Here is a 23,580-nt window from a genome sequence, read left to right on the forward strand (position 1 = left end):
TACTACTTAGGGGAATTACAGCTGTGTGTTTAGGCAGCATCAAGCCTCAAGAGCCCGATATAAGGGAAGCCGAGTGAGCACTTCTCCACACCAGGCAACTTGGTAGAAGCCACACAAGCATCAATTAGCCTGGAGCTGCTGTGCAACATATGCATATACCAATATACAATATGGTGAATTTATATTTTGTTATTTCTACTGGTTTTGTGGCATTTTCCTTTGTGTTGTTCCCGGCTCGGTTAATCCCAAGTACCTGTGAAGAAAGAGCCACTGAAGAGAGATCAATGGCTCACTCCCCAAAGCATTGGCTGCCATTTCCCTGCAAGATTGGGGACCAACAGGTCATCACATCCATTAACATAAACAAACAAAGCTATGCTGCCACACAGGAAAATCATCAAGCACAGACAAACAAACTAAGCCCTTATTGTGATGCCTAGACACCCGCCAGACATTTCAATATGAGAGGTTGTTTTTCTCACTTCCTTTTCCAGTCTAAGGATTTTATGAATCACATCTGCAATGAAATCAGCTCTTCGTATATACCGCAGTTTTGCACCGGTGCAGGATACATTATCATCGGGGTCAGATTTGATGTATTTGGACAAAACATTAGCAACATCTCTTTTGCCAACAGGCTTATTATTCATCTAATAGGGCAGAGCTTTGTCCTCTGTGCTCTGTAGGACAAGGATGGGAGGCATCCAAAGGTTATGAAAACCTGAGCACACTGATGGGGGTCATCTGCCTACCGGGAAGATTGTTTTGTGAAGTCACTGCATAACAGATGTTGTGTGTCTGTTTACGTGAGCAACATACGTGTGTCTTGTCTGTATGTCCACAGCCACACTGTGCAAGGAGATCACAGATATATTCTACAAGTGTTGATTTTCATATTTCACTGTCACAGCAATTAATGAATATAAAGACGTAATTTGTCCAGACTTGTCCATAAGACAGGATTAAACCAAATTTCTCTGAGGAGGCTGCATAGTGAGTCATGCCATCTGTGTTTTGACATCAGCATTGGGCAAGTATTAGTTCACATTCCTGATCAATCCTCTAATCACTGCCAGCGGGACACTCTGCTGACTGACTGACAAATAGTGTGGAGCCAAACCACTTTAAAAGTTTGATTATGACTCTAAAACACAGACACGTATGCCCCCAGCCCCTTCCTTACCCACCTTTCATATATAATTACCGCACCTCGCTCTCGCCGCCTTCTGCCGCCATCAGTGAGCAGAGGAAAAGAAATGACAGCTCTCTGTTTTCTCTGCTGATTGGTGAGGGTCCGTGAAGGTAGAGTTCAGTGCAGTCTCACTGATTACTATGGATTGGCTAAAGGCCGTGGCTGCCCAAGGTTTATTTGTTTCATCTTTGTGCCACTTATATCCTGCAGCTACAAGAACAAACTATTTATTCTCCACCTCCCCTCCACCTTGTCCTACCTCCCAGATCTTTCCCTGTACGCACCCCTTTCCATTCAGCACACTGCTTGTAATCTACTGCACATCTTCAACTGATCCCAGCAAGAGATTGGGCAAAAATGTAGTCTCTCAATTTTAAGTTTTGAGTTGTGGAGCAGAATTGAATGGAAGCTGTACCACAGCTTGAACTCAACAAAACAAAGTAAAGCTTAGAGCTAAGATCACCTGATGGGACAAGGTCATAGACAGCAAAACAATCTGTTGAACTGCAGGTGCATTGAACAGTTGCCACAAAGTTGCATGGCACCGTGTGTCCCACGTAGAGGACATTATCGTGTTTATGCACACACAGCCACCAGTGAAAATCAGCCACCAGGATCTATTGCACATTGTGCCCTGGCCAACCAAAGAGCAGCTCCCAGCACCAGAGGTATGGCCGGACAAGGCCACGTCAACCATCAGTCACCATTTGATTGGGCCGAGGGAGTGATTAATGAAGAGTCTTGCAATGGCCGCAGATAAGATTAGACCTTCACAGGTGATGAAGGACAGGGCCTGTGGCTGCGAGTGGGGGGCTGGGCGGTTCCTGGGACAAAATGCTGCCTTCAGACGGCTTTAGCACACAGTAATTAAAGTTAATGAGAACCCTGTCACTTTCACATACACCGTGGCATTGTGATTGAACAGCGTGTCAAGCAAAACAAAGAAAGGTAATAGGAGGTAATACTTATTCCATGATAGGTCAAAGAGAAGGCGAGCAAAAGGCCTTGATCAAATAAAAGGTCCCAAATCATTTTCATGGAATTGGACCTTGGTTGGGGTAACAGTGATATTAATGCAGTTCAGCTAATGAGCATAAAAAAGTCCAAAAACTTGATGTTTGACTACTTTCCTGTGCTTGTCCAAATTTCACTGCACTGACTTGAATGCCAAGTTGACCTCTCTGTCCCCTTTGACAGGTAAAACTGGTTAAAAAATGTAACTAATTCTGTTTGGCCTGCTTGGTCATCATACACTGTCAGTCCAGCCATAAATTAAGAGTCAATGAGTAACAGAAAAAAATCATACAATACCTACATCCAATAAAAAAGACATAAGCCAACGGTTGGATATAATTTCATGACGCAGTACACTTGGGAAGAACTGATCAGCACACACCCGGGCTAAAGTTACCATATTCATCACATTACCTGACTGATAATTGCAATATCTCCCAATGTGAAATGAAAACGTGGCATGGCCGAGCAAACGCAGAGGAGTGCAGAATCACCGCCGAGGCAATTTCTGCTAGCGAGTGAAAAAGAGAGACAGAGGGGGAAATGATTGCTGCAGAAATGCTCCCGAGTCCTCAAGTTGAACCACCACAGAAATATAACCTTGTTGCAAACCGCATTAAATTGCACACAAATGATGTGTGTAATGACATGCTCAGCTGAGCGAGGAATACATCAAGAGACAATTGAATCGATCCAGAAAAATACAGAATTACAGGAAAGATCACTGACCCCGACTGCAGGAGGGGTCGAAACATGGTGCAGAGAGTAGCATGATCAGGAAATGTATATATATCACTGAGTTAGCGGTGAGTTTTGAAAAGGAAAAGAGTCAATGAGAGGAAGCTGCTATTAAACAAATTTGTATCTGAAAGGTGGACGATGGATTATAATTGCAGCTGAGTGCCGCTCAGTGTGTGTTCATCAAATTTTGCCGATACATGGGGGAAGTCAAATAATAAGGTGGCTGCAGTCTTTTCCAGACAGCTCCAGTTTGGCAGCCTGTCAGCATTTCCATGGCATTTTACAGGTAAAGGCCAAGAAGGCAGCGAACTGCTGACAGTTTAGTTAGACCAACAAATATGAGTTAAATGGTGATAAGACAGGTGCAATGTACAAGACCAGTCCCTAAGTGCCACTTATTTCACCTAACAAGGGGCTTTTCCCATCGCTCATATTTACTACTTTCTCTATACTTTCCGTCTCTCTTTCTTTTCTCTCTTTGTCTCTTTCCCTTTCTTTCTCTCTCACTCATTCACACTGTCCTCTATTCAGTCTTTTCTATACACCTGTCTCCTCTGGCTGTAATGAGCTCTCCACTCCAGCCCAGGAGGCTGTGACTGAGGTCTTCATCAAACGCACCGCAATTCGCGAGGTGCCAAGGACAGGCAAGAGTCATTCTTATGAGGCTGCACTGTGAAACAGAAGGGAGGGGAAATAATTGGAGTTTGGTAATGCCATAGCACCGGATGATTGATTGGGCCATGGACAGGTTCTCCGTCCTCAGCACTTCTTGCAGAACTCAAAGTGGACCTCGGAAACACAAAATGGCTCTGATTTCAGTAATTACAGTTGTACGTACCTTGCTCCTATTAGTAAACTTTTTTCAGTAGTTCAACCGACTCTAAAGTGGCTCACCAGACAGAGGGGGGTGCCTGAATGTTGTGCTACGTTGCTGAGCACTTCCAATAAATTATAGCAGTGATCATTCTCAAATGACTGCAATTAGTCAAATGTCAGGCTCGGTTTGTGCTCTGGCGGTGCCTTGCTGACCAAGTAGCTCAAAGGTATGTCAAAAGATTAATAGCTGTGGGATTTCATTAAGCCAGGTGCTTTAACAGCAGGAGGAATAAACACAAATTAATTAAAACCTCAGTGCTTTCCCTTAAGTTCGGTCCACAATTAGGCACAAAGGGCAGAAAATATGTTTCACAGTTCCAGACATTGATCGAGGCATGTTATAGTTTATATCCCCAGCTGAAACAGGTCATTACTACCTGTCCACATGTCAGCTGATGTCAGAGACCAATGATGGAAAACAAATCCCATCGAAAAAATGCCCACCTTGTCCTAAGCTGTAAAACTTAAGGAGCCAGATTCCTCGTAATTTAACTTTAAAAAAAGTATTCTATCCATTTGCCCGTCAGGTCAGGGCCATCACTATTTAGGACGTTAGTCATTTTTTATTCTGGGGTTATTCAGCTCTCTGACAATACATCTATTTGAATAGTGTGTAGTTGATGTCTTCAAAGGGTCAACATTTTGGAGCAGTGGAAAACCTGAACGAACCTGATGGGCGTATTATTAGAATTAATTATAAAAGAGGGAGACCTTAGCACACGCGCCGTGAATGGACCAGAGGATAATTACACAAAATCCGAAAAGCATTAGACCCAAACAGACCCTAATAAAGAGAGAACACAAACTTCAACAGAAGTAGTATGGTCTGTCAGATATTAAGCAGAAATAAAATACTATCCTTACAACTAAAATTAAAGAAACGCATTAAAAAATAAAAATAATATAAAATCCTCTTTTCACCTCCTGCACCAAATATAAACCATTGCCAATTGGATAATAAATAGACAGACAAGAGATAATACATCTATAATATTATCATCTAATAATAATTGTCATTTCATAGAATAAATAATTTATACAGGCTACTGACTTCCTAATATATTTTCTCCTGTCCCACATGAGCAGATACAGAGTACGACATGGTCCATTCACATCCATTTGTTAAGTTGAAACAGGGACTCAGGACATTAAAAGACCGAGTATAATTTTGACTTGGTCCAACTATGGTCAGTATCAAATGGACCCGTAAAGACCCATCTCCTAAAAGTACAGTTAAAGTAGTATTTTTTTACATAGACTATTTGTGTCCTGTTCCTGTTTATTCCTCTGATAGAGGTATTAAGTAGAGGTAAGTATGGCATATAGTATGTTTGGTGGGATGCCAAGTTACGTCACAAACAAACATCACTGCTTTTCGATTAAAATTGATCCTAAGGCAGCAAAAGGCCTGTAATGTAGCTCGGATAAAAAGCAATCAGGCAGCAGTTTTAAGTTATGGCCTCGTCCAAGTGGTCAATAAATGCTCTCTTTTGCTTGTGTCCTCAGTGCATCAGCATGGGCTATAAAGCCTGGAAAGCACAGCCGTTAAATGGCTGTGCGGCCCTTTTGCTGGCCTGGTGTCTGGCAATCTGGCAGGGGTTTCTGGCACCCTCGGTGTCGGACCAGGACTTTAAGAGCATGTAAAGTGTAAATCTCCCAGCTGACAGTCTGATCTCTGCTGTCTTCAAACCGGATTTACCACTTTGCACTGAGCTATAAGAATCCAGCTGTAGCAGGAAGAACAGCGCCAATTTACAATCTCCTTCTCCTATAAAATAAAGAAACTGTTCCATAATGGCAAAATAATGTAGTCCTAATTTGTTGTGCAGTTTACAGTTTGAAAATAAGCAATAATAGAGAAGAGGGCGTGTGTTTAGCTGGTAAGTCATTGTAATTTTTTTTATATAAATATATATAGTAAGTTTCGATAACTTAAGTTGAGTTTTAAGTTTGAAAGACACGTATCCAGAAATTTTATTTAGCCCATTAAGACATAAAGGGTCGAATAGAAATGCCCTTTATCTCAAAATGAGAGGCATGCAAACGTTGCAATGTCTTAATGTTAAATCGATGTTGCATCTACAATAATAATAATAATAGTTATGATAATAATAATTATAATAAGACTATATAATTTATACAATTTTAACATTGACCTTGTAGATTCAAGGGCTGGATAAAGATAAAGCCCTGTGAATATCAGCCACTCTGAGAAACACTGAAGAGGTTAAACAATGTTGAGTGCAAAAATTGTGAGCAGGCCATGGAGACAATAAGTGTCAGAATGGGCAGATGTGATTGGTCATCAACAGCACTGGGCCCCAACACACCCACAGAAGATTAATGGTAACCAAATGGTCTCATTCTCACACATGGTTCCCCTCCTCCAAAATAGTTGTAGCGTGTTTTACAGTGAAGTGATCACTAAGGACTTTATTTATTATGGCTCAATATTGCACGGCAGCAGAGCTTAGTGAATCACAGGGCACATTGGACATGGTGGCCCTACTTGTGCCTGAGAGCGGTGTAAGTGTATTAGCAGTGCAGAAAATAACAGTGAGAAACAGGTACGAGTTATCATTGGGTGTGTAAGAAGCTGGCATTCAGCTCGTCTCTGCTTTAAAAGCTGTAAGCTGCATGGTGTCCGTGTCTCGTTCTTCAAGGTCCAAAAGGGACATTTCTTCTTTCTACTACATCAATGAGGGCTGCACTCCATTTAGATGTAGCATAGTCCTGCGTGTGCATGATAGCTTTCAAACAGAGTGGAGTCAAAATTATTTGCTATTAGTTACTTAGCTACTTTTCCTACACTGGCAAGTCAAAATGTCTGAAAAGGGCCTATAAGTAAGACCCAGGCCTCAGTATATTTCTATACACAATGTCACCAATGACAATAGTGCAGGTAAATCGAATGTGTTTAACCTGAATCTACATTGAGCATTTGAACCAGAATTCAACCTGTCAACATTCCAAAGCAGAGCATGCAGGTGAGCGCATATTGTCTACCAGATCCCAACCAATATATACTAGGCCAATTAATTGGTATCAATCAAAGATCCATATCAGTCAGCCTCTACAGTCTGTGTTCATACAAACTGGATCATATGAATTACACTTTAAATGTGGACTTTGTGGCCATTTTAGTTAAATGAGCATTGAACATGGTTTGAAGATTTATTTTTCCAATTCTACAATATACCATGATTGTGACAATAATTAACTGAATACCCTGAATTTGTATACACCTGATCTATTGAGGTATTATTGTTGCACCACATTATCTTTGCCACAGTCCTTTTTGTACTGAAATTAAAAATAGACTGCTCGGGGCACTGCTAGATAATGACTGTGGTCACTGCTTAGGTCTTACTCGGCTTTAATGAGGGGCAGCAAAATTACTCACAGCATGATACCTGCACAACAACATTTTTCAACATCTTCTGATCGATGTTTTAGTGTTGCCATGGTTGCCTGATAGTGTCATACAACTGTTTTCTGCCAGTTTGGATAAATCCCAATCCTTTGGGGGGGGAAATAGGTATATCATGCATCTACAAGTTTTACATTTAGTGTATGTGTTACATCGTCATACAAGTGACATAATTAGGACAAGCTCTGGGTGCTGTGGGATGAGAACATGAAGCTTGTATGTTACTTGCATGCTTTTATGCTTGTATGCTGAAGCAAGGACTGGTGGGCAACAGGGGGTCCTGTGTGGGTTTATGGTTGAAGACCGGAGTCTGAAAATTCGGAATGCTTTGGCTGTAATGATGGAAGAAAACAAGAGGGAAGCCCATCATGCAGTAAACAGGTGGTCGCTGACAAGTAGCTATTAGATCCACCCAATTATTTCACTCAGCTAAGACCTTAAAAAAGGTCACACCTGAAATTTATGGTAAAATATTGATAACATGTCAAATGTAGGAAAAACAAGCATTTACATACTTTGACAAGTGAATCCCAATCTTCACAAATGCAATGCACTTGCATGAGAGTCACCCAGAAAGTCTGGCTTCTAACATGGCTCCACTGGATACAATCAGATCATGCTAGTAATGCTTATCAAGGGTCACCACTGGAAATCTTGTTCCACAACAGGGAAATGGCTTTGACAGGATAAATAACTATAATCATTAATTCAACTACTACAGTGACCAATATGAAAATGCCTGTTTGAAATGGGCTGTTTGCTTGGTCCTGTGGTGATGCTGGTTCCAGCTTTCTTTCAGAAACCACGGCCTGTAGTAATTGAGCCACAGCAACTAAAGACCGAGCTGCTCGACTTAGTACGCAGAACCTCGAACTGGAGAATCACTTGTTGCTGCCATTTTTCACTTTGATGATTCCAGACGCCACTGCTACAGAGAGCAGCTTGCCTGTTTGTTCAAAGTTGATTAATATTGAACATATCGCGTGACCAACTTCTACACTGCACTTGGGCCCTTAACAATACACATGCCAAGTGTGAAGGTGATAGGATGAACGGTTCTCAAGATATTCGAGCCACACACAGACAGAAAGACAGACAGACATTTGTGGAATTATTAGATAGATGATGATTAAAGTGACAATTCAGTTCATTATACGCAGAACAACAGGAGAGGTGGTGCATCTAGTGTTGTGTTTGTGAGCTAGCTTCACCTTTCTGCTGTTGTTACACTGTGTAAATGTCACTGACTGATGGAAGTGTTTGCGGAAGTGATGTAGTTAGACGGCGCTGGCATTGTCAACCACATAGATGTAACCTACCAACAAGATCATCATATCTCAGCAGCAGAATACAGAATAGACTGTTCCCAACCACAGTGCTATTTTAGTGGTTCACCACAGGTAGCGATTAATAATTACATATTCATAAAAACTATTTTAGATTTCACCTTTATATGTCATGCTTTTCCAAGAAACAGATGTGCAGTCATGAATCCATTGTCTTCCAAATTAAATTTTTTCACTCTGCCTTCCATTTTATTGAGGCAGCTGCTCATGTGCTTATACATCCATTCATCCGCCCCAAAAGAAGTAGTGAGTTATGAAAAGGAGATCTCTTTCTCAGGCCATTACAAACTTTTTCCCTGAGGTAAAAACCTCATCACAGTGTTTTTAGAGACTGTGAGAATAGGACTTGGCAGAGAAGAAGAATACATTTCTGCTTAATTAATCCCATTCCTTACTTTGGGTATTAAAAGGCAATGGTCTGTTTAACAACTTTCGGGGACACTAAACGGGTAATTAGTCACAGCCTAATCATTTTTCATACATTTTATGTGTATGTCCTGGGTCGGCTGTGCTCCCCGGAGGGTCATCCCAACTCGCCATCTCACTTAGTCCACGCCCTTTCCACAGCCACCGACCTCCACACAGGATTCAGTAATTTCCTCTTTTCTCAGCCGGTTTCTCATTAAACACGACGTGCACTGCGCTCAGATTGCAAGCAGCTCAGTCGTCCTCACCTCCAGGTCTAACAACCTGCTTCTGATCGCGCCTGGGACAAACCTGCAGTTCCTCAATGTGGGCAAGCTAGAGGCAGTGTGGTGTGATGTAGAAACCGTTTTCTCCACCATGAGGAGGGGAAAAAAATGAAATGAGCGTGGGTGCCTGGGCACGATCTATTATGGCACACTGACTGGCAGCTTGTGCCAGCTGTTGCAGGCAGCCAATCCTAAAGATGAATACAGCATTTGTGACATTTACTTAAATGTTTGGGAAATTAGAATGAAATAAATGGTGAGAGCCGCCCACTTGCCCAGGTGTAAATAAGATTTCAATAATGCTCTCTGTTCTCTATATAAGCACATCTGTTTAGACACAGCCAGGATTCAGCATTAAATGCATGGTGGTGGCCATGTCATTCTTTTCACTGATAGAATGTGGACTAAAATAGCTTAACAGAGCAGTGATAGCTTTTATCTTGTCCTGCTAATAAGCTCTAACCACTCACAGAAGCAGAGGCTAAAGATACAATCAATGAAACAAAAGTGCCAACTTCACACTCAACTCCAACATCAGTCTGAGAATTAAATTGAGCTAAGTACTCTTAATTCATGTAAAACAGCATTCACATACTTTTAATGTCTTTTTTTTTCTCACTAATTTAATGGGTTTGCCTTATCTATCCAGACAGAGTGCTATCAATAGATGCAGGTAATGAGACCCTCTATCGGTCGGCCCGACGGCTAGAAGGTCAGCTGTGCTGCTAGGAGGTCAGCAAACATTGCTCCCTTTGTTGAATTTTCATTAGGTTTTTACTGTCAGTAACCAAACTACCAAAAATCATTTCCACCAGGCAATTTCATTATGCTAACTGATGTGAAATCAATCTTAACATATCAATCACCTCTGAACAAGCCAAAGCTTCAACCTAGATCCTGGGCTATTAACCCATCAAACGCTGAGGTCATCTCTGAGCCGCTTATGCAATGCAGGCTCATGCATCAAGCAGGCTGAACGACCCCCGAGCACATGTCACTAGTGCTAATGTCACATTGCTGCATGCCATCTGGAGTGGCTGCGGCAGTTACACTAACGTTGTTCCATTCCTCACAGCTCTGTCCATTCCACACTATCTGTTATCTTCTTGTAGCAAGCATTTCAATTTGTCCGCAGCTCTTCACGACATTTGTCTACAAATCAATGACCATGACCAGCCGTGTGTAGCAGTAAAAGCCACAGGTGGTGTGACTACAGTCATCATTAACTTTGAAACACCCGGGAGACCTTTTTCTCGTGGCGGACATTCTGACCTGCGGGGAAAGCACAGGTGTAACTACTAACATTTATGATGGCATGTGAGTGAGCCATGCCAGTGAGCCACTTATTAACAATACCAGGGGCAAACGAACAGACAGGCAATATTACCTTATGTTGCCAAGTGTCAAAGCTGACGCTGTTAGACATGTCTGTTTACAACACAGGTGTCACAATTACATTCGACACTGCATATTAAACAAGTCTCTGTCTTGCAAATAGATCTTGTAAAACTATCCTTACCTGCCTGGAACAACAACCATAGAAGACTGTACCTATGCCCGAATTCAAGAGTGAGATCATTCAAATGACAGCCCATCAAGGTCAGTCAACCCGAGCTAAACCTGCACTGTCAAGCTCATAGACTGAAGATGGATGACGAGTCGCTACTTCGTCATGTTGATCAAAATGGAAACATCTCAGATGCGGGTGCTGCCATCTTGTGCTTTTGACTTAATTTGGAGCAAGAATCTGCAAAGTAGTTATTGTGGTGTCCAGCCGATACACATGCTTGACCAATCGAAAGTCAGTCTCAGCTATCAATCCCGACGTTCACTTGGTATTTATAGCATCAGATTACAAATTAAAACCAAACTCACCAGAAACACTTGGACATGAATCAGTGTGATGAAATGACAGAAACCATCTTTGGTTAACATTTACTTGACGTGTATTTTGACTTCAGTTTAGTCCATGCCCGCCCCACTAACATGGAGGTGACCTGATTTATAACCTTTACTGCAGCCAGTCACTAGGGGGCGTTCAAGATGATTTGGATTCACTTTTGGGGAGCTGTCATCTTGTTTATCTGTATGTAAAGTCTATGGTTTAGCTTCATACTGATTCAAACTAAAGGTGCCTTCAGACACGAGGCATGAGTCCAGGTTGACAGTTAATACATCAAAAACGTTCATCTGGCTGACCAAATGAAGTCCAGGCTACTAACAAGAGCAAGTAGTGTAAATGTTATGTATATCTGAATTGAAACACAGCTTGAGTGGTGAAGAGCAAAGAGACACACAGACAGAAGAGGGACGGCTTTCCGACAGTTGAGAACTACATGCTTGTTGCGTAAATGCGTACAGTGAAAGCAGCATCTACAGAGTTTAGGCTGAATCCTGCCAAAGACTGTAAAACATTTATGGATGTTTTGATGGGCAACAACGTGGGTAGAATCTCTCTTGGTGCTGCTGATGGTCAAACTGACTGAAAAACAGTCAGTATGTTTATGTAGGAGAGAAAGGGTGAATGAGCAAAGCCTCTGTCCTACTGGTCTTTTCGATGCCTTTCGATTTCAAAAACTGTGTCTCCCGCAATTTAGTTTGCGGCATTAACTATAGGATGCTCACCTGCATACACATTTACTCTATCTGTACACACAGCACACTGTCTCATAGTGATGGCGATCAGCTATGAGGGGATGGCATAATTTACAGATTATCAAGGGAGATGTATCTTAAATCATTTTGGTTTTAAGAGGATGGCACCCCCCCCCCCATCCCCCTGCAAATGGCCTATTGCGGCCACCACTGATTTTTGTCACTGTAGAATTCAAATACAGCGGCCCTATCAAGTAAAGTGAGAATGCAAGTGTTTTTGTCCTCTCATTCCATATGATTTGTCTGATCGCAGCAGGGACCATATTCATTTATTATTAATGGTTTTGGAAAAATGTCAGAGCCCCTGTCTGTTTATTGCTTTACAAGGCTCCTGTGTTGTTGTTAATCCTCTTGCCTTTAATTAACATAACAAAATTATTAATGTCTCCTTTTTATCTTTATTATCGTGTCTGAAATCCCTTTAGCAGCTGAGAAGCATGCCTAATCACAAGGAAATTGGTTGTGATGTGTGTTATTTCCGCTTGTTTTCTGACTTGAATAAACTAAATTGGGGCTCATATGTTTCCCCTGTCTGAGAAAAGGAAATTAGTCCTAACCGGCCCAAAATACTCAACGATTATATTTGTTCTTACATTTTGACTTGGACCAAAATAGTTTTAATGTTTTTTATTCTCTTTTTAAATAACTAATCACCTCTAGGATTTAGGCCAGCTTCATTGCTTGGGTATTAGATGCTTCACCTAAAATGTTATTGTTCTCTCCATATTACATTTTATGTAAAAAAAAAACAAGTAAATGCTGGCTTAAACTGTAATGTCAGCCATTGAGATTAAATGTAATTTGTGTTTGTATCAGTTTATGTCAAATATATTTTTAGCTACTGGCTTGTCAGTGAAGCTGTTTTATTTTCAGTGTGCAATCATCACATTCCCAGCATCAGTCTGAATTCAGATCAGCCTGTCAGGCTGTTGACTGCACACTGGAACCACCAAGAGACAAGACTTGTTAAAAACCTAGTATATGGCGGGACAGTGTATAAGCATGCAAAATGTTCTGCTTCTTTTTCCATTTAGACATAAATTTGGCATCTTGGTCAGAGCGCAGTTATAAAATCCTACTGGACCGTGAAGATTCTCTCCTGACGGAGTGCTGACAGAATTGTCAGCTGGTGTTAACACTGGTTGTTTCCACGTTCCTGCATGCAGTTCTCAGCAGGCAGGAAGAAGTCAGCAAACACCTGACTCTGAAGAGTATCGAAGCAGCCAACAGAAACAAGTCACTCTCCCTGATTTAACTGTGGAAACAAAATCATTTTAAAAGCACAACAACCAACAGAAAAAGTCCTGCACCAGCACTCAGCCGCCGACCAATAGTTTAACTTTGTCACTCAGTCGGTCACAGATATTACAGGACATAGTGCTGCTCTTGCTCAGTCAAGCCACAACTACAAACCATTAATATGATAAACAGCTTAAGCTCCTTCCCTTTTAGATGAACAATACATTCTTTCAAAACAGGGATGGGAACCATGTAGGGATGGGATCAGATCCCCTCTTCTTCCTCCTCCACTTGTCAGTCCCTTCAGAGTGTCACAGCCTTTTTGGGGAATGTTGAGGCCTAAAAAACCTAATTCCACAGCAGCTTTTCTTAAATAATTCAGTCCATGTTATGATGGTTTGTTTTGCAAAGAAAATGCTGGAGTAAAGCAGATGTAGCATGTTGTTTGCTTGTTTACACTTTCACACCATGTTTTGTCAAAGATTTGTGGTGGAGGCTTGTGATTTAAACTAAAACTAAACTAAAATGACCACCAATCATGCATGAATATTCTTTTTTTTTATTAATACAAATACATTTACAACATTAACCTTATTTATTCTAAAGGCTGTAGGCTTCCACATTTCTGCCATTCTCCTGGTTTTGTTCTGTGGTAGAAAAGTCTGTGTTTCTCAATATTACATGCTCTTCTAGACAATTCAACCCCCCTTGCATACTAAATGTCAGGAAATTGCCTTGCACCATCTTCAGCAGTAATTTTTGATGGTAAATGTGAAATGATTGTGCCACACGTCTACATCGTCATTACCATAAGCACGGAAGTGAGTTTGGTATAGTTTACTTGAATGATTGGTTGAATTTGCATTAGTAGATGCAACATCACAGCATCCTCAAGGGACTGGAATGTATTACATTTATATTACACAGACCATTGAAATGCTCTCACTGACACACATTTTACATTTTCAATTTGTTATGTATGTTATCAGTGTTCCTTAATGCTACCTGTTAACCTCCAAACTACATTTCTACAGCAAAAAGAGTGAAGCACAGACGCACGCCAGGTTTGTGATGTGATAGTTTGCAAGAAAATCTGTTGAAGCAAAGAGGAAGTGAAGTCACGCAGTCTTTTAGCTCTGCTGCATAATTTACTGAGATAAAAGGAGCTTTTTGGAGCTAAAAGATTGGGTGGCCACACCTCCCATTTAGTCAAACAGCCTGAATATACAAATCTAATTAGATTAAGTTCGCTATTCTTTTTATACACAGTTAACATGCACACCAGTATTCAAACCTTCTGTGAACAGAATGATCCCCTACTAACCAAATAGTGTGGACATATGAAGTGAGCACATTAATAGATATGTCATCCATACATCAACACTTTCCTTTCAATTTACTACAGGTTTCACCCCTACAGAACCAGTGCAGCGCTCTTCTTTGCACCTTTTGTATGAGTGTATCAGTGTTTAGTAGAACACATAAAGCAGTGTGAATAGCTTCCAGATTGTACACCACATTTCTACCTCCTGAACTGGAAGTGCAGCCACCCAGATAATTGCTGACCTGTACAAGAATCAGACCTGCAATTAGAGACCAATTAAGGAGGACAAGAAAAGGATGTTCGAACAGGAAACATGTCCGGTGTCACCTATGGGTCCGACCGACAGCTGTGAGGCTGGAATGTGGTTAAAATCTTAACTGCATGGCATCAATATGTCTATGACGGGCAGATAAAGACAAGATGGAGCTTTAGAGGTGAGAAAAACTATAGTGTGTGTTTGTGTGTGTGGGTGTGTCTCATTGCGGCAGAGATAGAAAAAGAGAGAGAGACAGATGTTAGCTGATGCATACCGACACTGAGAAGATTATCTGTATAATATCCTGTAGTCGGTGGTGCACTGCCAGTTTCCCACCTTGTGGTTTGAGTGTGTGCACGATTTGAGAATAGATAATCTGTGAAATTTCTCTTTCTGTTCATGGTAACACCCACGAGCAGGCAGGAAGTTAAAACTCCTCTAATCTGAGCATAGCCTTAAAAGTTTCACGTTACAGCTCCACCTTTAAAGGAAACTCTTGACTTTGTGCATCTTTTCAGGGAAGAGCACTAATAAATCAAAATGAATGTGTAGGTAAACTCCTGCGAGTCGGTTTGCTGTGACATTTAAAAGAGTAAATGAGTAACCAATTCTGAATGAATAATATAATTGTGAAATAAATATAAAATACAATCATGAATCATTAATGAAAATTTTCATTATTGTGCTGGTGGCAAACCACTTTAATTATGAATCTCCTTTTCATTTGTTTTTAATTTCAAACAAACACTAATAGCAGAATTCAGCGCAGTAGTAACCAAAGTTAACTTTGGTAATTACAACTGTTGGTTTTGATACACAGAATATTTAGCATAGTGTAAATACTTTGTGGCAGCTGATTGGAGAAATAGTAAAGCTTCTTATATAATATTTCTTGGTGACATTAACGTGAACAATAACTCCTAGGTACCTGTTGAGTTTCTGTTAGATTTTTTGGACCCACTTAGAGCAAACTGTATTCACATATATTAAAAACAATGACTCATGGTTCACATTTTTGCTGTAATATGGCTAAACAGCATCTATTTATTGTTTGCAAGGTTGCTTTTGTAACAATTACCTCCAACAAACAAAATCTCCAATAACATGTGAGGATGTGCTGGTGGAAATATGAGTAATGAGAAAATATTGAGAATTAAAGGTCTTTCACACACCAACTCCATATTTTCCTTCTAAAATTGTTGAACGTCTAAAAATAAATACCACCTCCTATTGTGTCAGTGACGTTTACACACTGATTCCGAATCTTTCGTCATTAAAGTTTTCCAAACAGGTTTGATTTGCTGAATTTGTCTCATCCGTCAAAGGCGTTACAGAAAGTTGTTTGAGCTGTTCAGGATCAACTGGATCACAGAAAGTTGTTTTCTTCTTTTTAATGTGCTGTCCCAGTGTTGCTGGTAGCACATAAAACTGGACCACTGAAACCCTGAAATAGACTCAGGAGCAATTGGAATACTTTTGCAGCTACATGATCAGAGGATGAAGTTCTCCTTGTTCCTGACGGCTTCTCACGATTGGATGGACCCAATGTCTTCCTTTTCTTTGTTCAAAAAGAGAGGACCACAAAATCATCGTAACTGCTCGACTCCATTTTATCTCCTATCGCAAATTTCTGCAACGAATAGAAAAATAAAGCGCTTGGTAATTGGTATGCAAGGACATTTTTATATGGATGATGGATTTAAAAAACCTCAGGTGAAAAATACAGCATTGCCCCAACTCGTCTATAGAGTTTGTTGCCATATAAAAAGGGAACAAGATAGACCCATTACTGCTACTTAAAAACATGTTATTTGGTGTATTGAAATGTGGCTTTCATGTGTAATTGTCTGAATTACTAATTTGAATGAGAGGAATGCTTTGTTTTTTCCATAGGTCATAGTCACATTAATCTGAAGTCTGGCCCCTGACAACTGTCTATTTGTTAAAAAACAATATAAAACATGTGGAAAGTAAAGTTTTATCATTGCTCCAGAAATATTACTCTATGTGTAAGCAGTCTTCATGCAGCTTTGAAACCTGCATAAATCACACAGTTACAACCCACTCAACTATAACTTCACAGTGGGTCTATTCATCAGGTGCTGTGATGCATAGTGAGATTTCCAGTGTCAGCACAATGTGTACAGAACAGTAAATCAGATAGTCTATGTGTGTGTGTGCGTGCGTTTCTGTCAGGGGCTACCTTTGGGGACAAATTTCAGACTAAACATCTAAACAACAGTCAACTGGGGACAGCTTGTCCAATTGGAGACAAAAGCTGTGTCCTCAATTGAGAAAAAAGTTGATATTCGGGTCAGTGTTTAAGGGTTAGAGTCCATTCATTCATTCATTCATTCCCTGGGGACTGTGTCGGAGTGTGTGTGTGCTCAGTTTAGTTTAACTCTTTAGGGCCTTCTCCTGCATAAACACTGACCTGTAAACCTCATGAAGACCAAAACCTGGTCCTAATGAAGCTAAACATAATTTCTGAGGTGTTTGTTAAGATTAGAGGTAAGGTGTGGATTGTGGTTAGGTTAAGGTTAGGGATGAAGTTTTGGTGAGGCTAGCCACAATGAATGGAAGTCAATCCAAAGTCCGAACACAAACCTGTGTGTGTGTGTGTGTGTGTGTGTGTGTGTGTGTGTGTGTGTGTGTGTGTGTGTGTGTGTGTGTGTGTGTACTAACAGACAGAAACAACTGCTGACATTCATTTTAAAGACTATGCAATTACAAGTGATTAACCTGTCTGTGGTGCGTCTCAATGGTAAGATACAGAATTAGAGGATATAACCTGTATACGTTGTTTAGAATAGAGTCTGGACCCATTATGATCACATTGGTAAGTAACCGCTTCTTACTTTCTTAATTTACGTGAATATCAATAACCTCTGCATGTGCACATCTCTAAGGAGAGTTATATACTCGCAACAAAGTTTTTAATTTCATTGTAAATAGATTAGTAACCAACAGAGATTGTCAAATTATAATGAGTGATATTAATCATAGTAAGTACCGAACTTGCTGTTCATTTTCAAAATCTTATAAACACATTTACTGTTGATGACACACTTCTCACATTACTGCCTTCATTTTGCTTGGCTCTGTAATATAGGTTTATTTTTTATGTAACTGCATTATGGCCTGAATTAACAAGCTTTATAATAGTGATGATGAAGGGCTTTGAAGCACACAGCCCTAATTGTGTTTCTGGGCATCTTAATAGTGGTGTGTTGATGTGAATTAGTGATTAATTCAGCCTCAGCCGAGATGCTGATGTGTTTGACACGGTCCCCTGCTGTCCAAAAACATCAGTCCTCCAAGTTACTCTAGCGGGCTTTGCATAAACCTGAAGTCCAACATTTCAAACTGAATTTTTAATCCATTTATACCAAAGGCACTAAATAAGCACACACTGCCTGCATGAGGTATCTTCCGGACTTGCAATAGCAATCAAAACCTTGTTAAAACAAATAAAGCCATCTGAGCCGCCCCTGAGCCGCGCTGCTCACACAGGCAGTGTGGCCCGGGTGTAAGCGTTGTTTGTAAACGACCCACTAAATTCACAGGGTATTCTGAGGAGACACCAGAATTGCCAACGTTTACAACAACGTGCCTTTGAAGCAGATGGAGGCATGAAACAAAAACAGAATGTTTTCTTTAAAAACCAACAAAGAGGACCAACTCATCGAGATCCCCCCCTTCTTCCTCCTCAAACATCTCACTTACTGACTGCCTTGGTCAGCAGGGTCGGAATCTTCGTCATTGTTATTTTCATTGTCGTTTTCGTCAATGAAAAACTCTGCTGTTATCTGCTCCCATCACTTAGCTCATCAGCCATCGTCTGAAAGGCTACTTAAAAAAAAACGTTTCTGCAGGCGAACAGTGCTTTAAAAAATAACAAACTACATCACAAAGTATGTCATCAATCACACGTCTTGAAAACGACGACATTGCTGATGAGACGCACACATTGTATCCAGCTATAAAGACAGAAGCACATAAATGTCGCACCCAGTCTTAAAGGTATATACACGCATATATTGCATCTGCTCCTAATGGGTTGAATACCACAGACCATGTAGCATTGATTGACAGGATGATATATGTATGTATGACATATGGCTTGTGTTTTGAGTAGTCCTGTTGTGAGACACTCTGCGAAACAGTAAAGTGAATTACAATCCTCAGGATCCGTGCTCTCTACACACACACACACACACACACACACACACAACAAACATTATAACATGTGTGTTAACATATGGAGATACGAGGTGAGGTCATCGACACTCTCATATTGCAGGGTTGAGTGGCTTCATTTAACATTTACTCTTGCACCATTGGGTGAGATTAGCCTACTTTAGGCCACAGCAACACAGTCAATTCACTGTGAGGGCTGCTTCCCAAGTAGTCAATATAATGTATTGGATTACATGCTGGTAATGATGAGGGGAGCGGTCTGAAGATAATGCAGACTGAAACGCTGCATACCTTAGAGGGTTGCACCGAAATCTACAGTGTAATATGGGAAAGCAGAAAAATAACAACCTAAGTCGGGTGGAGTGAGATCAGAGATCACACAGATAAGCCACTTTCTTTTTCACGACACAGCTCACATCTCTAAATTCCTGCATGGCACATCATCCCTTCCCCATTTGATCTCTGCTACTGATGCTTAGCGTACAAGGCTCGACTGCGTTAGAGGACTGTGATCCAAGCTGAAGCTTAATTAAATTCTTAATTACTCAATTGACCCAGGCGCTGGTGATCAGTGGATATGAAGCATGAAGAGAGTGTTTTATTAAGACTCGTAATCTTAAATTATAAAAGCACCGTCACCTCAAACGTACATTAGTCTGCTGCTGCGTGATGCTAATGAGAACAGGAACTAAGTACACATCTTAATAAAAATCACAGTTAGTGCCACCGTCTGGTGCTTGCACGGTGAGTAAACTTCGGCATTGATGTCACTAAAACAAATAGATGTTCTAAAGACTGGTAATGAAATTACAGACAGGACTACATCTGGCTGAGACCCAGGAATAACTGGGGAAAGTGAATCCATTGGCTTTTCAAGGAGGCTGTCCCTCACACTCCATCCTTTGATCCGAGCGTTACCAACCGCTCGTGGCACCTGAGCTACACCACCACTGAGAGCCTGGCACACGAGGAGGAAACACTTAAGTAGATATTTACTCCTCTTCAAGGTCTTCGCCGTGCATCGCGCTTTTTCCCAGTGTCCCAGTGTATCGGCGGCGCTTGTGTTTGTCAACACGTATTTTCCAGCCGACTGGGAGCTGGAGAGAGACCTGATTACAGAATCCCGTGTCGCGCTTTCACTGTAAAGACGGCGTTTAGATTTTGCTGTATCATTTCACAGCAGAGCACACATGCAGAGTGGCATGAGGCCAGGAGCATTCTTCTGCTTGTGGAATGAAAACTTGTATCTCTTAATTCTTCCAGGACTTAAACCCTCAGACTCTGAATGCAGCAGTAACAGTAACCCCACTCTCGGCTTAGTTTAAATTTATATTTGCTCCTTAGTTCAATGGATTTACAATACTTCTCGCTCTTGTACTGAGCTTTTGAGGGCTTTATTAGGGAGTCGTCCGCCTACTCACTTGTGTAAACTAAGGTGAAATGCTGCTCTTCCAGGTTTTCTTGATACATGTTTAAAAGCATTAAATGGATTCGTAGAGGACTGCGATTCCTGCGCTAACGTTCCTCCTGCTCAGTGACATGGGGGTTGGGGAAGTGACAGTCTCACTGGAGCCTGAGTGTTGATAAAGGCCAGATGTTTCCTTCCAACGCACATCAGCACAGCATGGGGAGGATCCCCTGTGGAATCATGCTGCTCATTATCCTGCCTGATTGGACCCTGCTCTGACACGCAAGTCCAATAAGTGGCACATTTTACTTGTATCCTCAACCGTAATTACCTCCCCCACCAACCTGGAGAGAAGAGACGGCCAGATTGCGGTGATTGTGGTGAGTTTACAAAGTGAACCTGCGTCCTGTTTCGGCATTTTAAAACTCCTGCTCCAATTCATCAAGGGATCACATCTCACTTTGATGTGTTTGCAGGGAAACACTTGTAATTATCTTGTTTGTGAAACATCACAGGTTTTATCATGAAAGAGCCATTTGATCATCTTAAATCTTTTGATAAAGTAGACCTGCATGCCAGTAATAACATGAAACAGTAATACAAAGAAGAAATTTCCACAGCGTTGAATGCAACATTATCCGGTACAATGCCTTTGGAAATGTATATCATAAAATGAATATTTAAAGTCATAAGCTTTCTTCTAACTCTTCTTTTCAAGTGCCTGTAGGACACTTAAGCTTACCGGTTCTATACACAGCTCATTCTGAGAGCTGCTTTTACTTTCATGCATTTTCATGCAGTTTAGACATTGATATTTGGAAGTCAGACATCCAGCATTTCATAAAGGTCAGCAGCCCGTGTGCCTCTTCAACCTTGGGCGTCCAGCAATGTCTTCAGCCCCTCGCCGAGTGAGAACAGATGGAACCAAATCAAAACGGCGGGAAATGAAGTAAAATACATTTGAGTCATATGGCCAGACAGGACTTGGCTCGAGCCAGACAAGTCACAATGTAGCAGGAACCGTTTTTGACATATGTGCTGCTATTTCAGTGCGCTCCTGAAGGGTGCATTTGTCATGACGCACATGGTCCGATATCCTGCGAGCAGACCGGGATCTCACAGACCTGGTGGCGTTTGACAGGAGACCTGAGAGTCAAAAGCAAATAATGTATGAGACCTATTTGCGATGTTTAATATTTATTACTTCTTGTATTTGATTACCTCGCCATGTGAATGTTAGATGGAAAACAAAAGGTGGCTCTATTCAAGCTGTAGGTGATTGTAATCAAACAAAAGCTACAGCAAATAATTGGTGTTTACTGAGCGGCCTCGGATCAGTTGGAAATGTGTGAAATGTCAGGTGAATGCTATCAGTTGTGTGTTTGTACTGGAATTGATTTAATCAACCAAATACAAAAACAAAACATTGATGATTGAAAAAATACAAGAGCCAGACTTAATTTACAAACAGGTGCAATTATAGTTACAGAATATTCGCTTCAACGAAACCTCACTAAAGGTTTTCCTAAGAATTAATCTAATGACTGACATCTACTAAGGCATGGCCTGCATCACATTACAACTCATCACATTACCCTATCCTTTGTCTTTCACTTGTCACCTAAAAGAGAACAAGTGAACGTAATAAAAAGACAAACAATCACAGCACTCCTGAACCTTTTCATTTACTAACTCTCCCAATTGCTGAACAGCAAATTGCAAAATGATGACATTTGCCCCATATGCTGTGCTGCAGCAGAGGTTGTAGATTCAACTCGCTTAAATTTTGTTAACTTTCCTAACAAAATTCTACGATGGACCTCAACACACAGCAAATAGACTAAGTAAACATAATTTTAAAGACACTTTTTCCTATCAATATTAAATAATACTAAATTGATAAGCACATATCACACTAGGTTCTCCGATGTGATTGCTGGAACTGCTTTTCTTTAGCGATGATAACTTTTTCTTTTGTACCAAGTGGTCAATCTAAGGCTCCTCACGAGAAATGTCAGAGATAAAAATCTGGCCACATCCCTCAGCCGAGTGTCACCATTTGGGCTTGAACCTACAGAACTCTTGATAACACAGGAGAAAAAGCCTCAGCTTGACCCCTACAAGTGAAGGCCCGCTCCTTCTCCTAAGGGCTTTTAGTTTGGTTAAGTGGGTTGAGCCTTGGAGCAGATGGTTGTACAGAAGTGAAGGACAGACAAAAAAAAACAACATAAAAAAGCCATGAATTCGGTGACCTCTCTGTCTCCCTCTCTAACGGATGATTTGAGAGGGATGATCTGAGATTTCCCTGAGAGCCATACCTTGGTCTCAGAGTGACACATTTATTGCCTGCTATCTCAGAGAGGAGGCCAGAGAAGAGGAGACAAGTGTGTGTGTGTGTGTGTGTGTGTGTGTGCGTCACACACACACACACCCCCACACACAGGGAGACACAAAACAATTCGAGGTTGAAAACAATAAATTTCACTTTACATTTTTTCTTATCTGCATGAAAGCCCAATCTAATTCAAAATTTAGATGGCAGATTTGATGTGGGATTGTTATTTTTCCAGATTTTTGACTAAAGGTTGGAGGTAAGCATCACTGCACTTAAACCTAAGCCCAACGTGTAATGCAGCTGGCATTTAATAATGATGAGTCCTGGTTGCAGTGACAGCCGTGAGTTCTATGTGAAGAAGGTGACTAGCAGGGATAAGACAGGGCTCCTCTCCCCACAAGAATACACTTGTATCTTTTACCCTGGACAAATAAATAAATACATTCCACCTTCATCAATTATCCCTGGATTCCCTTAACAAAACCGACGTGAGAGGAGCATCCCGTAAATAGAATAACTCATTAAATATAATCGTGTGTCTTTGGTGCCTAACACAAAGTGTGCATTAAATGTATTCCCCTGTGGCGCTATATTCTAAATATTATCAATAATTCACCCAGGAGGAGTAAGATCCACTCTCATGTTAAGACATCGAGCCTTACCACAAGGAATGCCTGCTTAAGTTAAAGTTATGATCCGACTCTATCGCATAAGGATAAAGATGCAGCTTTGGTGTTGAGCTGGTGGTGTAGTGTGCGATCCGGGTGTGTGTGAGTGTGTCTGTGTGCAGGAAGGCACACATGCATTAGCTTCATGGAGTTATGGTTCTACCCTGAAATGAGACAGCATAATAATGGCATGAGAGTAGTATT

General features: G+C 41.0%; 1 long non-coding RNA gene across 1 annotated transcript in view; it reads right to left on the reverse strand.

The window, feature by feature from the left end:
* Positions 1-15,771: 15,771 nt before the first annotated feature.
* The window catches only part of LOC124852062, a 39,614-nt gene continuing 31,805 nt past the window's right edge, over positions 15,772-23,580 (reverse strand). Inside the window, exon 3 of the long non-coding RNA XR_007032814.1 lies at positions 15,772-16,395. This is a non-coding gene — a long non-coding RNA (uncharacterized LOC124852062). The remainder of the gene's footprint in view (positions 16,396-23,580) is intronic.

This window comes from Hippoglossus stenolepis, chromosome 1 (genome assembly GCF_022539355.2).
Source record: "Hippoglossus stenolepis isolate QCI-W04-F060 chromosome 1, HSTE1.2, whole genome shotgun sequence".
NCBI classification, from domain to species: Eukaryota; Metazoa; Chordata; class Actinopteri; order Pleuronectiformes; family Pleuronectidae; genus Hippoglossus; species Hippoglossus stenolepis.